Source organism: Fukomys damarensis, unplaced genomic scaffold (genome assembly GCF_012274545.1).
Source record: "Fukomys damarensis isolate Sample0158 unplaced genomic scaffold, DMR_v1.0_HiC HiC_scaffold_20, whole genome shotgun sequence".
NCBI lineage: Eukaryota > Metazoa > Chordata > Mammalia > Rodentia > Bathyergidae > Fukomys > Fukomys damarensis.
The window spans coordinates 41004851-41028016 of NW_022900932.1; positions in this window are offsets into that span (position 1 = coordinate 41004851).

Here is a 23166-nt window from a genome sequence, read left to right on the forward strand (position 1 = left end):
TCTTTTCCAGAGAGCTCAGAATCTCCCTTCGAATACGCCATCTAAAAAGACTATTCTGATGAACTGTTAGCACTGGGCCATCTTATTTTAATTAAATTCAAAGGGAATGATGGAAGCCATCTTTCATAAACACATAACGCATGATCCTGCTTATCAATGGCAGTTATTTAGATAAGCCATGGCAACAAGGCCAGAAGATGGAAAGGCCCCATTCTGACCTCTGCAATAGATTTACGTGTGCATAAGGGGCTCCATATAGAAAACATTCTTTGAGGATGTAATATTACAGTGGTAGGGCTTGTCTCAGAATGCTTAAAGAAAATATTTACAGTAAAGGGCACAGGGATGCCTGAAGCTAATGTCAGAAAAGTAAAAAAATGTATGAAGTTTTTTAATTTACTACAAAGCAGTAAACGTAGGGGCCGATAGAGCAAACAACTAACAGTGGCAGTAAAATTATAGTTGTTACGTTTTTTGTAACATTTTTTGAACATTTACTCTGTGCCAGACCATGGTTCATCATAGTACGTCTTCATAAAAGCCCTGTGATAACATTATTTTTAATGTACAGATATCTGAAGAGGCTAAGTGTTACTAACTTTCCCAGGTCTCTGTCTTAGTTACTATGTCATTGCTGAGACACAATGTCTGGCTCCTACAACTCTAAGGAGGAAAGGTTTATTTTGGCTCACCATCTGTAGAAGTTTCAGTCCATAGTAGGCTGGCTCCAAGGCAGAGTGGCATGGCAGAAGGGTGTGGCAGAGGAGAAAGAGCTCAGGACACAGCAGCAGGAATCAGATTCACATCAAAGGAGGAAGGAGGGAAATAGTCCCTTTCAGGCCACACCCCACTGACCCAGCTCCTTCAACCAAGTTTCACCCTCGAACACTGCATTTAGCTACAAACAGTGGGTGAATCCACCAATGAATACCACGCCCCCATAATCCTCTCTGCCCAAAAGCCCATCAATGAGTGTTTGAGGGGACATACTGATATAAACCATAACAATTTCCCTGGAAGGAAGTGGAAAATGACATTTAACCTCCAGACTTCTTTTTTTTTTCTTCAATATTTTATTTTAAAATCATTTTTATAAAGAGTTTCAAATGTTTTTTCTGTAGAACCAACATTTATTTTCCACAATATTCCTAACAAAGGTCGTTTCTGAGGACATTGGACACAAGCATACCACTCTCCCATTCCACCTGGTTTTCATCACCAGATTTAAAATTCTCTCATCCATTTCTTTTATGTGCTCAGTTCTCATCAAAAGAGTCTGTGCTCTATTCCCATCAATAGAGAAGAAAACTACAGGGCAAGCAGACAACATGTCACACTTCAATTTTTCTTTCTTTTCTCTCGTCTCCACTGTAAGCAACAGTGAGAAAGGCCTGAATACTAATCCAGGAGATGTCTTTGTCCAGCTGCAGACTCATCACTTGAAAGCTACTGCCAGGTTATAGAAATGCTATACATGATGTTATCAAAAGACGGGGCACCTGATGACAGCTTTCCCAGTCCATGTTCTCTTAAGGTTTTAGAGCTGAACTTATCAAGGCTTATCTCCAGACTTCTTTTATGTGGGAGAAGAATAAATTTCTGTTTAAGCCAGTGCTGTATTTGCAGTTTCTTTCATATGTAATGAAGTTAATTAAAACTGTTACACATACCCAACCATCAGATTCTTACTACTACCTTTGGTTCAAGCACCAATCAAAAAACTAGGCAAAGGGCCAGGGATTTAGCTCAGTGGTTCCACCACCTGCCTTGCAAGCACAAGGACCTGAGCTCGATCCCTGGTACAAAAAAAAAAAACCTAGGCAAATATATCCTAATAGACATCCTAAATATTTGTAATTGTAAAATAATCTGCCCAGTGTACATTGAGAAAGGAAAATTAATAATCATCTGATATATAAAGGCATATCACAGGAAAAAAGAAGCCCCATAAGACAGTTTTCCAGTGTCAGGCTCTGTATTATCTCTATTTGCATCACGTACCTCTATCTCCTCAGGTCACTAAGGTTTTTGTCACTCGTGCCTCATTTTTGTTTATCGAAACAGCCAGTTCCTCCACACAAGCAATGTACATGCTGTTTCCTCTGCTGGGAATACTCTTCCTATGGGCTTCCTCTTGGCTGAGTAATTTCTCATTGTTCAAGTATCAGTGTAAATGTCATTTCTGAGGCCTTCCTAGAGCAACCGACTTAAAGAATGATTCCCCAGTTCCCACCCTATCAGATCTGTCATTCTCATTCTGTCCTACTAACCTGCTTTTTTTCTCCATAGTACTTTTCACTAATGGAATCATCATTTTTGTTAGCTTGTTTGTTTTTTTATTTATCTCACCATCCCACTGAAGCATATAACCCACCAGATCCATTGGGGATTTTGGCAGTATGTATAAAGAATACAGTTCATATTTATTAAATGACAAGTGGCTCAATAAGTTACTAATCTTTACCAAGAACTGGCCACAACCAAGTTGAATGAGAAGAGTCTGGATCTCCACGAACCCCTGTCTTAGTGCCTGAATTGTGCAGAACAAAATGTTCAGGCTCCTAGAACTTTTGTGCCAAAGGCTCTCTGGCAGCATTTCATTGCCTCAAAGACAAAGACCCCTTGTAAATCTGAGAGCTCAAATAATCACTGAAATCAAACCAAAAAGACTGTGTAAATCAGGCCTATGCCTATAATCCCAGCACTTTGGGAGGCTGAGCCAGGAGGACTGCAATTTTGAGACCAGCCTGGGTATTCTTATGACATAGAAAAATCTTGTCTCAAATTTTTGAAAGGTGTGGGGATGTAGCTAGTGTGAAAGCCCAGGATCCAATCCCTAGTAATGCAAACAAAAAGAGAACATAGCAGCGCCAACAATGTTGGGATCTGCAGAGCTACTTTCAAGGTAACAAAAGTTGTGGGGAAACAAAAGCTGGTGCCATCTCAACTTATCGACAGGGGAGGTCTCCTGCTATTGTTGTTATTGTTGTCATTCCAAATTTTACATATTGGAGTACAGCATAAAATTTCACACACACACAATATTCCTCTTTAAAAAAAAACATAGCTTGGAAAACATTTCTTCTTATTGTGTACAGAACAAAAATACTACATGAAAAATATTTTAATTAGGTCTTTGTCAGTATTCACAGTAAAAGCATTAAGTGTTAAATGTCATCCTTCTCAGATAGAAATTTGAAAAGTTCACAACTAGGTGACCTGTCTGTACCAGCCTGGAGGCCTAGCAGTTGAACATATTTGTCCTTCTATCCACGCAGTCCTCCTAAGCTGATAGAATGTATGCAGTTCGTTGCCTGCTCTAGGCAAAACACATTAGAAATGTAGGGCACTCAAACATGTTCCTGATGTGTGCAATTTCTTCCTGCAGGAAACGAAAGCAGAAAAATAATTGCCCTAGAAATAACCAATGGGCATCCTATACCCAACCCTACCAGGTGCCCATGCTCCTAGGTGTCAGGTAATGCCATACTTGCTAGCAGCTAATGATGCATACCAGTGGCCCAGAAGGCTTTGGTGAAAGTCTTCTCACAGCCATCGTAATGATTTGGAATGTTTTGCTGAAAATAAACTCCCTCCTCTCATTTGCACTTTACTCCTCTAAGCCACTAAGGTGCCACTTGCCCTGCTATTTGGTAAAAAGTGGCAGGGATTTTGTCCCCAGTGGCACAAGCACAGAAAATGAGAGCAGCCGCCCCCACACCTCTGCATTGTGACTGGTGTCTCACTGCTGCTAGGCAAGATAATTGGTGGCATGCGGACGAGGCCAAGAGTTGTCAGGATGCAGAGCAGGCCTCTAACATTAGGGCTTCAGGGCCAGCATCTGAGCTCTGACTTGGAATAGGAGCCAAGGTTACCATGAATCTCAGTGTGACCTCGAGTTCGGGACACCCTGCCCACACCCTGGCTCCCATTCTCTCAGCTTCCACGCCACTTTATGCTACTCATCCTACATGGCAAGCTCTCATGAGGGCAGCAGCAGAGAACACGTGAATTCTGTAAGGTATGCAGGTGGCAACTGCATACCACCCACAGGTTGGATGGTGACAGACACAACTCTATTTAGGGAAGGAGATTAGCGCAGTCTTCCATGGGTACTGCAAGTACTGGCACAAAGCTCTTTGTGTTGTGCCAGGTACCCTATTAACAATGTAGAACTTGTGCCATGCCAACTGGAAATACAATCATTTTTACATCATCCATGAAGAGCCAAAAAATGATATTTAAAGGACAAAAAAAAAAAAAAAAAAAAAGAACAACACCCTTTGGATGGCCAAAGGATTGATTTATTGACTCCAAGAACCTGTGTGTCTGCATTTTGGGGGGCTGGTGGCTGCCCTCACCAGCCTACTGTCAGTTCCTAAATTGTCATCACAAGCTCAGCCACAGACCTAGTCTCAAAATTGAGCTTGTCCCACAAGGGGCTGGTGGGGATATTTCCATTAGATGGAATGTCTTAAGTAAAGAACACATCACTCTCAAATGCAGGGCCCAGCATCTCATTTCACAAAGAGTGCTGAGGCCCTGAGGGCCCTGAGGACGCTGAGATCTGGCCAGGCCTCATTTCACAAAGGGCCTTTAATTTAGAATTCTGAGGTTATCTAAAGAAGAAATTATATATACAGTCACCAAGATACCCTGACAAGAGTAAAAGAAAGTGACATTGAAGATACAACTTAAGATAGCACATTATTACTAGGTGGTAGTGCTTAAATACATTAAATACAATAACAATGATGACAATAACAATGACTAACTCTTATATGGTACATACTGTTCTAAGAGCCTAGGTTCCCTAAGATTTATTTAATTCTCATAAAAACCATTATTAGGAGGTATTATTATGCCCTATTTATACATTTGAAACCGACATACAAAAAGACCAACTAGCTTACTCAAGATCATAGATAATAAAGGCTGGGTCAGAATTTGAACTCAGAATCTGGGCTCTAGGCTCAACCACTATGGTATAAATTAATTGTAAAATAAATCCTTAATGATAGCACAATCACATTGCAAGTTTACAGGTTAAAAGCATCAAGGAAACACTTGGCATTTCACCATTTTTTAATATTCCAAGAATCTGTAAAAAGCCTTGGCACAGGCTCGCAAGTGCCTTTTTCCTTCAGAAGGATTTATCTTACTCTGGAGAAGAGCTGTTGAAGTCTGGTTAAGGAATTTGAAGCTTTGTCTGTGCACCTTCCTCTATGCTGCAGAAGCTCGCTATTTGGCCATGTCGGACCCTCAACTCAAAGTTGTCAAAAAGGAGCAAGTGAGCTTCTCTGACCTAATAACTGATGATGCCAAGGTCTACTGAGGACTCTAATAATATCCCACCCCTTTGGAAAGGCAGCATCAGAGGCAGTGCCAGATACCCAAGCAACGGCACTGGGAGCTGTTGCCCAGTGTTTAACTGACCTATAAAGTGAAAGGGTAGCTTCTTAAAAGCTGGCTGTAGAGTTGGAAACTCTATTAGAAATAAGACCCAGTGTGCTGGAAAGGAACACTGTGTATAATTAGTATCCAATGTATGCATCGTAGAGTTTCTTCACTCAAAATATAACTACTAAGCTATGGGAATGGAGACAAAATACACACGAGAGGCCAGAATGGGTTTAACAAACACACCAGCAAATCACTCCCATACAATGTGGATGGTAAAGTGGACAGATCACTGCAGAAGAGGAGAGCTAGAAGAAGTTTTTCACTGCAGAGAGAATCTGTGGAGCTGACATTTGCAATTAACCAATAAGAATAAGCGAGCATTGACTTAGTCAGAGAAATATGGGCAAGAGACGAAGGGAAGTCACAGCAACACAGGAACAAAAGCAGGCCAGAACAGTCATCCCAGCTATGACTCTCCTTCCATCTGTGAGCAACTTGCCTGTTAATTGACATAACGAACATATACTGAGTGCCTGGCATGTGACTCACAACATTTGACATTTGGGAGGAGACTACCTAGAATTCTTAATAAATGCTCTAGATTGACAAAGAGCTAGGTGTTTCTCAACAGCTCTATTAATGCATGTTTATCCACATAAACGGAAGTTCGCAGGGGCCATAGGCAAAGGCCACACACGTGTGTGCACACACATACTACCATCCAACACTCCTTCGGGACAGGGACTGTGGAATTTTTAGAGCATTTTGTGTTGTTTCTTTCCTGTTCTGACTCCTCGGATTATATCCGCTGTGTTGGTGTCCTTTTTATGGACCGTTAACAACAGAGCCCACCCCTCAGGGGTCTGGGATATGCTTCTTGCCATTAGGGTGGCTATGGTCTGAGACTAAAGATAAGTGTGAGTGCCACCAGCCTGCCATACTATCTCAGGGATTCGGGTGCTGATCTGATCCTCTGTTCTCTATCTTTTCATTGTCCTCAAACACTTTAAGAAAAACTCTTCTTGTATTGAGTATTTAGTCTGTATTCTGGAGATTAAAGAATTTTGATCTCAAAATTGACCTCCTTTTGTTACATTTTTAAATGTGTATGCTATTAGAGTGTTCATTGTCGCTATTCATCTAACACAGTGACCCTGTAGATCTCAGTGAAAATGTCACCTCCAGGAAGCATTTTTGGCACTGCTGCCAGACTCCAGTCTGAATTAGGTGGTCCTATCACTCTCTGGACTTCTACAATAGCCCTTGTCACTGTAACTGCCATCTGGCTCCTGATACCCAATTGTAATTTTGTGAAAGTGAAGACTGTGTCTCACTTATTCATTGAGAAATTCCCCAAATGCCTAATACAATGTAAGATATATATTAGGTGCTCAAGAAATATTTGTTAAATTAATCAATTTATTATTTAATCAACACTAATTCTTGAAGCAACTACACATCAAAATAAATAAATTTAGTTACTTCAAAATGGAGCACATTGTCTTTTGGGAAAATAAAAGAATCCCAGTCCTTCTGACGGGTTTCTTACAAATCCCAAATTTAGAATTTGCATGGTTCGATAGTTTGAATAAATAATTGCTACAGTTCCTACTTTCTACTACCAACTGCTCAGGAACATTTAAATCAAATTTCCAATAACATACAGCAAATCTCTTTTCCTAGCCCCTATCTTATTTCTCCTTTCAAAAATGGGCTCTGTGTGACTCACTTTCCCTTTCTCCCTCACTCAGGAAATGTTATATAAATTGTGCTATTGCAAGGTACATCTGAGAGATGTGTGAGGTTTATTTAAGAGATCAGGATGAGGGAAGAGCATAAAAATAAGTTTAGAGTATCAGTGAATCAAAAGAGTATATTACTAGACCTCTTGTCTAGTAAAAGATATGTCTTCTTTTACCTTAAATCTTTATTTAAATTTTAAAGATTGATACCCCTTTAATGAATTGTTAGCTATAAGTGCAAGAAATAAATTAAAAACAGCCTACACACATCTCAAATTCTTGGTTTTCTTCTGAAATACAAATGAAACTCTCTCAAGTCCTTACGGAGTGAAGGGTGTGGAAAATGTGCTTTCAAGAGAATTATAAGAAATGCATGATTTATAATACTAATACAAAGGTATTTTCATGGGACTGTTTCTATCTTAATGTTGGGTAAAATTTACAAATGATGTGGCTAGCCTAGCTTTATTACCCTTAGCCTCTAAGATATCAAAGGACTGGCATTAAGTATGACTGGAAATTCTAAAGCCTGGCTTTAATTTTATCACCTACTGCTTAAAAATCTCAGAGAGAGCCGGGCATGGTGGCACATGCCTATAATCCCAGCACTCAGGAGGCTGAGGCAGGAGGATCACTGTGAGTTTGAGACCAGCCTGGGCTACATAGTGAGTTCCAGGTCAGTCTCAACTACATAGTGAGACCCTGTCTCAAACACAAAAAACAAACAAACAAACAAAACATCTCAGAGAGTTGGGCTGGGGATTTAGCCCAGTGGTGCTGCCCCCTGCCTCTCAAGCACAAGGTCCTGGGTTTGGTTCCCAGTACCAAATTAATTAATTAATAAAAAGAAAAAAAAATCTCAGAGAGTTCCCTTTAAAATCTGTAATACTTAGTGGCGGGTCCTTCCAACATAGTCCCAGTCCAAATTTCTTTTTCTTTCTTTCTTTTTTCTTCCCTTACTGGAGATTGGACCAAGAGCCTTTGCACTGAGCTACATCCCCATTCTTATTTTCTATTTTGAGACAAGATCTCACTAAATGGCTAAACTGCCTAGGCTGGACCCAAACTTGCCCAGGCCTCCGTCTCCCAGGGTGCTGGGATTACAGGTGTGCACCACCGTACCCAGCCCTGCTCCAACTTTCTGACCTTATTTCCTGCCACTGCCCTCCATTCTCTAGCCACACTGAGCTGTTCTCTGTTTAATGATACTCCAGCACTTATCTTCTGCTGATAAGGTCCTACTCATTCTTGAAGACCAGATCCAAATGTCATCCTCAATGCGGAATATAACAACAACAAAAAAAATATCACACACAACCTCCAAAAGCAAACATTTATTTTCTCACTCAGCTAGAGCAGCTGTGTTTCAGACAGCACTTTGGCTGGGCTGGGCTCCAAGTAACTGGCTGATTTCAAGTTAACTCTACACTTTCCTCATTATGAGACGAGAGCTATGTGGGATGTGTTCTTATGATGGATCGCAGGAGTACAAGAGGCCAAGCGAAGCCAAATCATATTTATAGGTTGGACAGATCACATCTGCTAACATTCCATTGGTCAGAGCAGGTCATGTGGCCAAGCCCAGCACCTATGAAGTGAGAAATACACTATCTTCTACAGTATCAACAAAGCCACATGGCACAGTATATGGGGTGGGGGTAATTGTATTATGACAGGGAGCCACTTAAGATGTGGGGAGGAAGAATTTGGAAAAATAATCCAATCTATTAAATATACTTTTTTCCATCTTGGGGCCTCCTTCAGCTTTGTTTATTCGCTCAGATGACACAATAGATAGAATCCCAGACATTCAGTCTTTTTTTACTAATTCCAGACTTTAGTAGGAATGTCTCCTAACTTCCATTTCTGCAACCACAAAATGGACAGATCATTTTGAAAGGCGATGGAGAAATTAGGCACACACCTGTAATCCCAGCAACTTGGAAGACTGAAGCAGGAGGATTTTTATGAGTTTCAAGGGCATTATGGGCAGTTGAATGAAAGGGAGGGAAAGGGGGAAAAAAAAAGAAGAAAGATATATCATGTACAGGTACAAACTCCCTATGATGAATGTGATCACTATGTATATCTAAAATGTACCAATAAAATTAATTTTAAAAAAAACTAAAGGCCAGTATGGGCAAATTAGTGAGATCTTATTATGGAATTTTAGAAAATTGAAAGGACCAGGAATCTGGATTCAATTCCCAGTACCAAAAAAAATGGACTAGAAAATCAGTAGTACTTGATCTTCTGATCAGAAACAGAAAAGTTATAGTCTAGCTATTTTCATTACCTTTCTTCAGTGGTTATATTGAAAGGCTTTTTAAAATATTTTTTTGGCTTGTGTATCTGAATCATATTTAAAACATGATTGATGATTTTGAAATTGTCAGGTCTGCCCCAAATCAACAGGAAAAAATAAACAGGCTGCTTTTAGCTAATACCAGCAGCTTCCCAGTAAGTGAAGCAAATGGACTCAAAATTATGGTTTACAACCCCCAGCAATGACCAGTGCAGTAATTATATACACACCTGAACAGATTGTTCTTGGGCAGCTAAGTCACAAATATGTCATTCCAGATTCCTTAGCCCTGTCAATACCTATATAAGCCTAATTCCTTTCCCAGTTAATTTCTTTTTTGAGGGGTTGGGGTTTTTTTTGTTGTTGTTTTTGAGACAGGGTCTCACTATGTAGTTGAGACTGACCTGGAACTCACTATGTACTCGAACTCACAGTGATCCTCCTGCCTCAGCCTCCCAAGTGCTGGGATGACAGGTATGTGCCACCACCCCCGGCTTCCCAGTTAATCTCTAATATATCTTTCCTAGTGTTAGCCCTACTGTAGCACATCCTCTCAGGGATGAAATCTCTCCCAGCTAGCTGTCACTCTCTCTCCCATTGTCAGCCCAACCACACACAGGTATGATAAACAGCTTTTCCCAGCTATCTGCTAAAATCTCCTGATGTCTAGTCTCTGCTAACTGGAATAAACTTTTCTTTTTCTTACAACCAAGAGCCTTGTTTTTTGTTGTTGTTGCTGTTGTTTGACAAGTGGATTCTTTATAACAGAAATCCCACTTGAATTTTAGCTACGCCTTCAATTATTCAGGTACTTTAAAATCCACCTAAAATAATAGAATATCAAAAAAATAAAGTGCTGTTTAGTATTTTAAAGGAAATTCTAGCTGACCTGGTGGTATATAGGCTGGTGTTGGGGCTAGCTGAAAGTGCCCATTAGGATAGCAGAGTGACCTAAGAAATCAAAGGCCTCAGACAGATACATGTACTTCACCCTACAGACAGGCAGGAAAAATGTGTTATGGTACTGTATATAGTTCTAGTGTCCTCTGAAGAATTTTTTTTTACAGAGTACTAATGACTTAATCTGGGGTGTAGGGCCCTCTGATCCATTCCCTTGTTAGTATGTCAGCAAAGACCTACCAACTTCCCAGGGAAGTAACTGGGAACCAGTGAATTTTTTTTTGTCTCACTGCTTCATCCTTGAACTTTTGTTACCATACGCCTGGGAAGCTGGAAACCCAGAGGGACTCAAATCAGGCACTGTATTTTTAAATCATCATTTGCAAAGTCAATGTATTTATTAGTGAAACACCTTTGTTAGACAAATACCACTTTACCTGTTGTATTGAAAAGACAATTCCCATTATTTTACAAAATGCAAAAATCTATCTTTTGTCGGTATTCATAATGGTACTTTTGTACCTTGTTTTCATAATGGTACTTTTTCTTAACATAGAGACCTTATTCCATGATTTTACCTTTACATAATCCAGAGGTTAATGATCAGCCTGCCTAAAGCAGTGGAAAGGAGCCAAAGAAACTCACAGAAGGTTTCTATGGGGTGGGAGAAAAAACAGCCAACCCAACCCAAACCCTACACACTGAAATGTGTTCTATTCCTAAGGATTACATCACACTGTAGCTCTTCTTCAGTATAAAACCATGACCTCTAAAAGGTTGCTGTGTCCCTTTTCTGTTTTTGAGAGACCTTTGGCACGTGCTACACCTACGGTTTGAAAATCTCTTCTCTCCCCAGTACTCAGTCTTCCAGCTCTCAGAAACCATCCAGAAAATTATCCCATGCCCACACAGATTGCCAAAGAACAGAAGGCAGATTCAGAGGAAAACAAGATAAGATGAAGTGATCTGAGACTTGTCCATTAGATTCGGATGATCCAACTAGATGCACGTTGAATAGGTGTGGAGTGGAAGGCAACACATGATATAATCATAAGATCCCAGAATTTAGGAGACAGGAGTTCTTCTGGCCCTACTTCTGACTTCATGGTAGCTATAAACAGGCCCCTTCACCTTGCTGTGCCGGCATTCCTTTTCTGATCTATTCCTAGAGGAAGTTTCACCCATTCTTCATTATTTTAATTCATCATTTGATTCCTTCATAACAATTTATAACTGTGTGATCTATTGATTTATCTTTTTACTTGCTCTGTTTTTTCTTTTTGTGGTACTAGGGAATGAACCCAAGGCCTCACCCATGCTAGTGGATTTTGTTTTGAGATAAGGTCTTGCTAAATGGCCCAGCTGGCTTTTAACTTCAATTGATCCTCCTGCCTCAACCTCCCAAGTCATGGAGATTACAGGTGTGTATCATCACACTGGGCTCTTACTTGCTCTTAGGCTGTGATCTCCACTAGAATGCAAGCTCCTTTTGGCCATCTCAACACCCAGTATACTAGATATGATCAAAATGTACAGTGCATGTTATTTAGTTTTTTAATGTATTACAATAAAAGACACACTGCCATTAATCGCCTCCAAAATACTCCACCTTGCTTCAAATGCACTTATCCCATCATTCTTGCCACTTCCTGAAGCAGTTCTGAAAGGCTTCTTTGTGAATACCTTTGGGTTGTTGACATGGCTGCCTCAGTGTTCTGAATGGATTCAAAATGTTTACCTTTCATGGTCATGTTGACTTTGGGGACACCCAGAAGTCACACGGTGCCAGATTCAGTAAGTAAGGTGGATGAGAACACACCATAATGTTTTTATTTGGCATAAATTGCTATAAATGTCTGATCATTGAATGAGGTGTGATAAAAAATACGGTGAACATAGCCAGGCACAGTGGCACAGGCCTATAATCCCAGCACTTGGGAGGCTGAGAAGAATCACCACAAGTTCAAGGCCAGCCTGGGATACATAGTGACTTCAAGGCCAGCCTGAATTACTAAGCAAGAACCTGTCTCAAAATAAATAAATAAAGCTGCGAATGTTTAAAAATTTTATTACAGTAAAAAAACACAATGCTATTTATTAATCATTCTACAATACTCAAAACAATCTCCCTTCTCTTCAGATACACTTAACCCACTGTCCTTGGCATGTGTCTTTTACTCCAAGTTTTTAAAATTCAAATATCTACCATATTTTTCAATTGTCCCATTTACCTAACAGCTGGCACATTATTAGTGCTCAGTAAACATTCATTTAACTAATGAATGAATAAATGACATGAAATAATCTAGTTTCTCTGCCCCGGTTCGCGGGGTTAGTAATTGGTAGAGTTTGAGAAGGGGAAGTATCTGGAAATGAGATAAGAGGGGTGTGGAAAGAAGGAGACCAAGTAAAGAGTTGTTAAGGTCTCATTTATTTGTAGATATAGGTAGTTTATAAAGGCAAAAATCGCAAAATTGTAAGAGGAAATAGTTAACCATAAATTTTGGGAGGAGAATGTAACAATAGTATAACACAATGTTATTATGTAATGGATCAGGTCACTTGTTTGTGTAAATCCGTTGTCATGGGTAACAACACAACTGTGGTGGTGGGGTGATCAGTGGGTCAACATGGAGGCTGTTTGGTTTTTACTTAAGACAGGCTAGCAGCTTAGTCTACCACATTTCTCTAGTCTATGCGTTTTCATTTATCCAAAGGAAAATACAAAAACAAGTGACAAGGATATGAAAGAAAGATTAGCTCCCTCTTGTAGTTCCAAGAGGGAAAAACTGGGGCAAGGGATGGCAAAGTGAATTTCTCCTATTCATCAGCCACACCTTCTTTTAGCATTTTGTTTGGCATTAAAGAGGAAAAGTTATTTTTATACATTTAAGATTTTAGCATAACTTCGGTAATTGCTATGAGCACAGAAATTGGAAAGTCTTATTTTTCAGGCACTTTTAAGTCTTGTAGCATTTTTTGCCTGATCTGATAAGTCATGTGAATCAGCATTTAGGTACAGTCTGGTCTACTCACCAAATCTAAGTTTTTCCACTTCTATTGCGCAATTACTCCTCAGAATGTTTGCATTGTTTCTGCTCAGTTTTATTATCGACCCAAAGAAGTTAAGATCTAGTTGAAACCTAAAAGCATACAAGTATTTCATGTTGCCCTACAGACAGAAGTAATTTAATTTTTGTGTTAGCATAAACCATCTGGGCAATGGCACTGAAATTAACTGCCATTAACCACTGTTTTTCAATATAATATTCAATTAATACTGTGCTGATGGTCAGTGGCTCTTGTCTCCATGTTCACACGACTCTACAGCTATTCAACATGCATCTACTTGGATCATCCAAATCTAATGAACAAGTCTCAGATCACTTCATCTTGTCTTGCTTTCCCCTGATACTCTTATCTCCTTTCATTTAGTGGCTCTGTACAGTTTTCATGTGCTCTTTGCTGATTTATTTTCAAATAGCTACAGTGAGGTATCTGGTATGTGCTGCTCCTAACACAGAAATAGAGAGCCAGGTCTCCTCCAGAAAAATATTGATGTAATCTTCTGTACTAGTGTTCTGACAACTTCTAGCCAGAGCAAATACTTCCATGCAATATCAGATGTTTATGGCAGAAGTTAAGTCAAATCCTGCTGTTATCTAGAGCTTTACCCATGAAACTGCCAACTGTATTTATTACTTTTTCTTTGCTGAGACCAGATACCTGACACCCAAAGTTAAAGTCGGGGAGGTTTGCTTAACTCAGTTTGTAGGGGGTTTTGTCTATAATCAGCTGGCTCCAAGGCAGGATGGCGTGGCGGACAAGCATCACAGGAGAAACAGTGAATGGAGCCTACTTAGTACTAAAAGTAGCAAGGGACAACCACAGCTCTTTCTGCCCCTTTTATCTTATTCAGACTACCTAGTGTGGATATTGCTCAAACGCTTAATTCTAATGCACTGAGGCCTAGGTTCAGCCACTGTTGAAAAAGCCCCATCTAAGACTGACAAGAGGCTTTGGAAGTCCATCTAGACATAAACCATAGCATTATCTGTCCAGGTTTATTTCTCATCCTCCCTCACTCTACTCAAACCAATGTCTTGTTCCTCCTACAAACTCTGTGCTTCCCTGAGTATTCAATCTTCTGAATACTTTTCCTGAAAATCTCAACTCATTTGTTGCTTCCTCCAGGAAACTATCCCAAGTCATCCTATTTTTAAGTAATCTGAACTCCCAAAGGACTCTTACTTCTCTTATAAGACTTTACTTTTTCTGCATTATATTACAGTTATTTGTAAAATTTCTTGTCTTTTTATCAACAATTGTTTATATACAGGGACATTCTCCATCTTTACATCTCACAGAATGATCAGTATTAGTGTTTGGTTGAATAAATAAATGTCTCCCACTTGTGATCTGAGATATTTATCATAATTCTGAAGATCAACGTCATCCTTTTTGGGGTCCCAAAATGGAGATGGAAAACTAATCAATGGACTAAAACAGAGCATTTGATTTTTTATTTATTTATTTTGCTTTAGTGTACATTCAAGTGCCCAGAGGTTCCTACAGGTATATCACACAAGTTAATGGACTGTTACTTCCAGACTAAAACTAAGGCCTCAAATAGAGGGCATCAGCACCTCCTACTGGAAAAAGGTAAGGCATGAAGGTGCTGATAGAGGAGTCTTCACTCCAAAATGTAAGGGCCGTGTCTCCCCTTTGTCCTTGTTTGGGTGACACTGTTCATGTATTCCCATGAGTTCAAAGCACAGCAAGTGAGCATCCACAGGACAGAATACAGGCTCCAGGCACCTGGTTAAGCCTAAAAAAAGCATTACCCAGGATAGTCCATAAATGTATAACCAGATATGAGCACTGAAAACATAATCAGGAGAGTATTCTGGCATAAATATTATTCATAGTCTACACTGGAATTAGGAAAAATGAAAACACACAGGGAATTAAAGGTCTGAGGCAAAGACATAATGGTGAAATGAGCAGCAAAGGTGGTGATCTTGGGAATCACAAGCCAGCAAAGAGTAAGGTGTGAATTGGTTAGTTAATTTTTGAAAGGTATGTGCTTAAAGAAGAAAATGAGATACCACCCAAGACCTCCAAGAATTCATTTATCAAGCAGTTTATTATAATCAATGAAGCCTTTATCTCCACACTTCATTTAGCAATTCAAGAAGCCAAACTAATGCTTCATTTACTCATTCACAAATGTCTAAATAAAAAATTGAGAGATAAGATATGAAGAATATTTAATTTTTTAAAAATTTACTTTATTCCTGGTTATTATACAGATGTCAGTTCTTCTCCCACTTGCAATCAAAACCCAATTGAATTTTTAAATTCTGGTCAAATAAATTCCAAGGACATATCAAAGGATAAATAGGCAAAATTAGCTACAAAAATTTTAAGATAAAAATGTTTAAAGAGGATCTTTCCATACTAGCCATGAAAAACAAAGCTGAACTAATCAAGTCAATATGTTCCTAGCACAGGCATCTCACAGACGAGTTACAGAGTAAACAGCCCACTAAATGAAGTGTGACCAACAAATATGGTACACGTTTAAAGTGTTTAAATTATTAAAGAAGAAGACACACTGCCATCAATCTCCCTTAAAGTACTCCCCTTTGCTTCAAACATATTTATCCCATCATTCCCGCCACGTTCTGAAGCAGCTCTGGAAATCCTCTTTGTAAGTATCCTCGGTTGCAGCGTCATATCTGCCTCAATCTCCTGAATGGATTCAAAACTTTAATCTTTTGTGGCCATTTTGTCTTTGAGGAAAGAGCCAGAAGTCTCACGGTGCCAGATCTGGTGAATAAGGTGGCTGAGGAAGCACTGTGACGTTTTCACAAGCCTGCTTTTCCATAGGATAACACCCAGCAGCTGCATTCACTGCATTTGTTATCACACCACATAAAGGCACAAGAGACTTCCAGAACAGCTTCAGAAAGTGGCAAGAACATTGAGATGCGTGTGACTGAATCATAGTAGAATAGTTTGAGTGGGATTAATGACAATGCATCTTAATAAAGTTTTAACTTCAACATTCATTGTATATTTTGATGACCATGGGTACACCAATACCTAAAAGAACTTAATATATAATAAAGGAAGCATCACAAACAATTAGGAAAATAGATATCAATTACATGACAGTCAGAAAATTAACTATTTGGAGAAAATCAGTTTAAAGCTTTACCCCATGCACAGATAAATTCTGTATATATTACAAAGAAAAATGAAGAAATCTAACTGAGGAAAATATAGGTGAATTTCATCACATTGCTGGATGGGAAATAATTTTCTAAATATAACAAAGAGAAAAAGGATAAAGAAAATATGTTGCTTCCATTGGATTTTATAATTTCCAAACTTGAAAATAAAATAACAAAACTAAACTACAAACTGGAGAAATATTTGCAACAACAAAAATTTCTTAATATACAAAGGACTTTAATAAGTCCATAAGAAAACTATAAACAATACAAATATTGAGGGACACAAATAACCAATGCACAAAAAGTACATATATTACTGGTTGATAAGCTTACAGAAAGTTTAACCTCACTAATAATGAAATGAATAAATAATATTTTTCAACAGTCATACTTTTCAAATGATAGCATTCTATATTGTCAAAATGTTTAGTAACAAAAGTGCTCCACATACTACTAGCAAGAATACAGAACTTTCTTGCTCAGAAATTTGACAATAAAAAACAAGAGCATTAAAAATACTCATATCGGGGCCTGGAATGGGTGCCTGTGACACAGGCCTTGCCTGAACATCAGAGGGCAATCAATCGTCTGACTGCCTAGAAAGGGGGTGGAGAGGGCTAAAGAAAGACAATAGAGATTTGCATAATTTCAAATTTATTGGGGGGAGCTGGAAGGTCAGTGCCTCAGAATGAGCAAAAATAAAGACATTCCAAGTTTGCCACTATTTATTGGGTTCATACAATAATTGGAGGGAATATCAGTCAACTCAGAATCAATGAGTAAATGCAAACATTAGCCAAGCTCCTTTCTCACTAGAAACCCCAGGGTCCATGTGAACTTATTCCAGGATATTCTGTTGGAATCCTCTAGAATTAAACAGGATGACTTTGTTCTATATGAAATCACAGGTCATAGGCCAGGCACCACTGCCTTTGGGCAGCAAGATCACAGAGAGTCTCTGCCTTAGACCATGCCCAATCAATACCATACCAGAGGGAGACTTAACCCAAAAGCAATTGAGGGTAGAAGAGAAGAAGAATGGGTCAGACAAGATTTCCAGGAGGAAGAATTTGAACCAGTCTTTAAAAATAAACAGCCAAGAACAAGAAAGGGGAGAACATCCTAGGCACAAAAGGTGGTTCATGTGAAGACACAGAGTGCAAGATGGTGTTGCTCTGGGGATCTATGAGAAATACGTCATGACGGGAGGGCAGGTTGGCATGGGACAGTGTTGAGAAATGAGCCAGGCCGGGTAAGCGAGAACCTCTGTGCCACACTGAGGTGATAGCAGTCCTTGAAGTTTTAATATAACATGATCAGATTTGCGGGAACACAGGCAGTGTAAGAAGACTGGTCCTGATTTAACCTGCGTGAGAAATAACTAACAGAACTATCAGATGATGCCCAGAAACTTAAGACTGTCAACGCTAAAAGGATTCTTTGCAGACAGATCATCTTATCAAAATGTTCTGTTTTAGATGAAGTAAGGTGGTAAGGGGAAAGGGCCAGGAATTAAGCACCACTTTGCTACCATCAATGCCTCTGCCTGGCCCTTTTTTTTTTTTTTTTTTTTTTTTTTTTTTTTTTTTTGCCTTGTCTTCCATGAGCTTGCCTGGGGCTGCCATAACAAGACAGTAATCATTTTCTCACAATTCTGGCACCTAAATGTCCAAGATCAAAATGTCAGCAGGGTTCATTTCTTCTGAAGCCTCCCTCTTTAGCTTGGAGATGGCCACTCTTGCTGTGTCCTCATATGATTATCCTTCTATGTTGTCTGTGTCCTAATCTCTTTTACTTACACAACCTGATTTTAATTTAATTATTTCTTTAAATTTCTTTTAAAACCTCTCCCCAAATATAGTAATATTCTGAGGGTTAGGTTTCAACTTACAAGTTGGGGCAAGGGAAGCACAATTCAGCCTAAAAAAATAACAGTGAGTCACAGGAAATTATATCTGTGAATACACAAGATGCTACTATAAGTATCTGGAGGTTAAAGATCAATCTACAAGTAGAAATAGAGAAAAGAAACAATCCAGAAAAAGGAAAAAGTGAACAATATGTCTCTTGGGATGTCAATTATCTGATGAAATCTCTTGGGTCATAGGAACCATGTTCTGAGACAAGTCTCCCATCTGTGCTGACGCTCACTCACTGTGTTCTTGGCCAGTCATAGGACACACAGTTTGCAAGACAGCTCCAAAATGATCACTTCTGGCTTATTTTTTGTACATCATAACACAATCAGTGGGAGCCAGAGTGAGGCCTCTTTTGGATCACTGAGGAGTATGTTTAGTGGCCTCATGTCTTAACCCATGAGAGAATCACACCACCACATCCATACCTTCAACTGCCCACAAGGGGGAATACTGTAGTATGCAATCATTGTGCTGTGATAACTCCAATGACCAAGGGGAAAAATTCACATTATAATATTAAAGGAAGACAAACATTAAAAGTTACATTACAACTTTCATTATGTTAAAAAGAAAAAAAAAGTACTGGAAGATATCACTAGAATATATCAGTAACAGTGGCCTATAAGAAGAATCTTGTTGCCAAAATTTTTTTGAGATAGGTCTCACTATGCATTTCAGGCTGGCCTTGAACTCACTATGAAGCTGAGGCTGGCCTCAAACTTGTAGTGATCCTCCAGCCTCAGCCTGGGATTACAGGTGTGAGAAAATATGTTTAATAAAATTTTAAATCTCTATTCATGATAGTCATTTTTTTGTCTATTCTTCATTTCCTAGTACAGTGTAACACTGTCGAAATAAATTACCAAGACAAAGCATGACTTCCATCCCATAATTATGAGTTCTAAGAAAAGAAAAATAAATTGCTGACTTTTTAAAAATAAATTTCATAGCAGTGTGTTAGTCAGCTTTTTGTCACTGTGATGAAATACTTGAGAAAAACAACTAAAAGAAGGAAAGATTTATTTTGGCTCACTATCTCAAGCAAGCTCCACTGCTTTAGGCTTATGGTGAGGTAGAAAGGCATGGCAAAGGAAGGCTGCTCACCTCATGGCAGCCAGGAAGAAGAAGAACAAGAGTCAGAGAGAGATGAAGGGGCTGAGGACAAATACACCTTTCAAAGGCACAACCCAAGTGATCTACTACCAACTGGGCCCTGGCTCCAAATAGCCCATTCATCAATGGATTAATCCATTAACAAGGTCATCACCCTCATCATCCAATCATCACTCCACAACATTGCTCAGAACACCTCTGAACATTGCTGCATGGGAATCAAGTCCTCAGTACATAAGTTTTGGGGGGAATACTCCATATTTAAACCATAGCAGCGAGTTTAATAATATTTATGATAACATATTTACAAAATAAACTTGAATACTAAAAAAGCATCCTCATAGAAAAAAATCACATAGAATGAAAAGATGAAAATAAAGTGTTTGTAGATGGGGAGGGGAGGAGGGGGTGAAGGGAGGGCAGGGGTAAGGGGAAAAAATGAGAATCAAGACTTGTCATGTAGAGGTACAAGATCCCAACAATGAATGTAACTGTACTGTATCCCTAAAATGTACCAATAAACTCAATTAAAGCTGAAAAAAAAAAGAAATGTCCTGATTAAAGGAAAACTTAACAATTAAAAAAAAAGAAAAAATCACATAACTTGGATTTTTTACAATAAATCATAATTATTCCCTCATTTTTATTATCTTACATATCATTTTTGTGATTGCCTATTATCCCATTGTACAGATCATATCTTAGTTTACTTAACCAAGTACCTTTTCTCTCCTTTCTTTGCTTTTTTTTTTTTTTTTAGTACGTTTGTGAATACATTGAATGAATACATTCATCATGGGGAATTGCTACATATACATATCAAATCTTAGTCCTTTTGTTTCCCTTTCCCCTCCTCTTACTCCCCTTCTTCTTTATGCCTGGGTCCTCTTCCCATCTGTAATAGGCCTACCTCCCTGTTTCATATCCAAATACCTTTCCATGGAAATGTAGGTATTTTTTTTCTTTCACTCATAAATTAAACTATAATTAACTATATTGATAAAGTATCTATCAATAATTATTTTCATAGGATAAACTCCTAGCAATAAAAATGTTGAGTAAAACATATTGAAGGCATATGATACATATTGTCTAGTTACCGTCCAAAAAAATTATTTATATGCCCATTCAAGGTGACTATTTTTCTCATCAGTTTTGAATTTTTCTAGAGGCTCATTTATCTGTTTCTTTACTTCCTGTGCTATTGGTTCAGGGTGTCCAGATGGTTGACTGTCAGACTTTTCCACCTCATTTCCCCCAGAGTTTACTTTTGGTGGGCTGGAAGTCTGTGTTCGTGTCTTGTTTAAATGCTTTCTCATTTCTATTTTTGTTGTTGGTCCTGTACTTGGTTTAATTCCTGGGTGAATACATCAATCTTCCATATATAGCTGGTCTTTAGCTTTTGAGTCTCTAATGGCTCTGAGGCAATCTCATTTTCATTATACCAGGGAGGACAACAATTATGATGGTGTGGTGTGCCTTTATCGCAGATTTTCTTCACTTTTCTAGTGAAGTCAATTTTCTAGTCATCTAGGAGCCTCAGAGAGGCTCTCTCTTGTTCACAGTGGGGGATGAGGAGACACTGCTGTGCTGGTGCCCACATGGCTGGTGTGCTGGGTTGAAGGGCTCTCTTTGTATTGAATATCGTACATTTTAGAAAGGTTTTTCAATTTGAAGAGGTGGAAATATCATCTTATTACTGTATGTCAAAGACTTTCTGAATGCCTAAATAAATTCTGTTCATTGGTTTGCCTAAGTTCAATCACATATTTGCCCCCTTCAAAGTCCATTTCTCCAACTTTTCACAGTTGTTTGTTTAGTATATGCAAAGCCTCACACTATATACCTTTCATAATGGGTTATATTTATTTTATGCTTATTGAGCTTATACTTTATCTTTGATTCTATCACATTGCCAAGAATTATAGTGAGAATAGTTTACCAGCCTGTAATTCCCATTATCACATCCAGAGTTTTCTAACAAATATGAAATCTGTTGCTAATTCATAAGTTTTCTGGTAATCTTTGCAGTTGTAAAGTTTATATTTCAGCCAGTTGTCCCACAACTTTTTCCTCTGGAAAGAGCTGTATGGATACCAAATGGTCAAATTATTTATTTACACCAAAACTTTCACTTCTCTACAATATTTTGTGCATTTGTCATCATTTGACACACTCCACCCGGGCTGACAGCTAACAAAGGTAATTTCAGCATCCAGTATCTTATGTGAGGCACACTGCTAGAGTTTAGCAAATGTACTTGACAATAATTACATGCAAAACAATAACAACAACAAAACACTGAAAGGAAAAATAATCAAGTTATAAATTTAACAGCATACAAAATCAATATTTAAAAACAATAACTTTTCCATACACCAATAATGAACTAGCTGAAAAAGAAATTTTTGAAAATTTTATTCACATTAGCTTTAGAAACTAAAATACCTAGGAATCAATCTAAGGAGATAAAATATTTCTACAATAAATATTATAGAATACTGAAGAAAGAAATTGAACAAGACACTAGGAGATATAGAGACCTCCCATGTTCATGGACCAATAGAATTAATATTGTTAAAATGACCATAGTACTGAAAGCAATCTATAGATTCAATGCAATCTTCACAAAATTCCAGGGACATTCTTCACAAAACTAAAAATTAATAGGTCCTAAAATTCATATGGAAGCACAAAAGACTCAGAATAGGCAAATCCTAAGCAAACAGAGTAAGGGTAAAGACATCACAATACCTTATTTCAAATTATATTACATAGCCTTAGTAACAAAGGCATGCATGGACCCAAAAATAGGCACATAGACCAATGCAACAGAATAGAGGACACAGAAACAAGCCCACACGAATGCAGCCATCTGATTCTGGACAAAGGAGACAAAAATGTATGTTGGAAAAGACAGCCTCTTTAAGCAAACAGTGCTGGAAAAACTGTTTATATACTGGTAGAAGGCTGAAACTAGATCTCTATCTCTCACTGTAGAAGGCTGAAACTAGATCTCTTTTTTTTTTCTTTCTTTTTTTTTTTTTTTATAGCAGGGATCAAACTCTGGACCTTGCACTTGCAAAGCAGGCAGCAGAACCACTGAGCTACATCCCAGTCCTGAAACTAAATCTCTATCTCTCACTCTGTACAAAAATCAATTCAAAGTGAATCAAAATCCTAGGTATAAGACCTGAAACTTTGAAATTGCTAAAAGAAAATATAAAGGAAACCCTTGAAAATATAGGCACAGCCAGACTTCCTGAATAGGACTCCAATAGCTCAGGAAATAATAGCAAGAATCAACAAATGGAACTACATCAAATTAAAGTTTCTGTACAGCAAGAAAAATAACCAACAAAGTGAAGAAACAACCTAAAGAATTGTAGAAAAATCTTTGTGAGCTGCTCTTCCAACAGAGTATCAGTATCTAGAATATACAAAGAATTTAACACCAGCCCAGTGATAGGCCTGCCTAGACAACAGCAACACAGTGTGCAGGCCCCAGCCAGGGTCCCACCCAGACACCAGTAGCTTGGGCA